The following is an 800-nucleotide window of genomic DNA, read 5'->3' on the forward strand; positions in this document are numbered from 1 at the left end:
TATATTAATAACTTTTATCAATAATATCTATCTATATATATATGATATCAATAGTAAACCAATTTGTCATCAATTGTTATCAATTGTCATCAATAATAATAATAATCTATTTTATTATATATATATATTCAACAATATATACGATATATATATTGTTAAAAAAAATCGCAGCTTTAGTAGTATTACTAGAAGTGACACCAAAATAATAAAACCGATAATAAATTACATCAACAACAAAAAAACTAGAGATAAAAAAATTATTTATCATTTTTTTTATTGTTGGTTATATTTTTCAAACTAATTATAAGTATGTTTTTTATTGAGTTTTTAAAAAAAATATATATATATAAGTAAAGACAGCTATAAATAATAAATTTTATATATTTATATATAAAAAAATTATTAATGTTATATACATAGAAAAATAATAAATCAAATAAAAATATTAATAATAAATATTTAATATATTATATATTTAATAATGTTTTTTATTATTATTAAAATGTTGATCTCACCCATTGATTTCAAATATACTATATATTATACATAAATTATTATAATATAATGTATTTTGAAAATTAAATAAAATGCAATATTTATCATATTGTTCATTAAAAATACATTTATATTATCTCAAAATAAAAATGTTTTTTTTAAAAAAATGATATATTAATATACAATATATTTATATAATATATATTTAATAAATTTTTTTTGTTGATGATAAATGACTGAATATTTTTTGTTCAATAATTATTATATTCAATACAAACAAATAAATAATTAAAAAAAAACTATTT

Source organism: Oppia nitens, unplaced genomic scaffold (genome assembly GCF_028296485.1).
Source record: "Oppia nitens isolate AA-2021 unplaced genomic scaffold, nextdenovo-longstitch-racon4-pilon3 scaffold22_pilon_pilon_pilon, whole genome shotgun sequence".
NCBI lineage: Eukaryota > Metazoa > Arthropoda > Arachnida > Sarcoptiformes > Oppiidae > Oppia > Oppia nitens.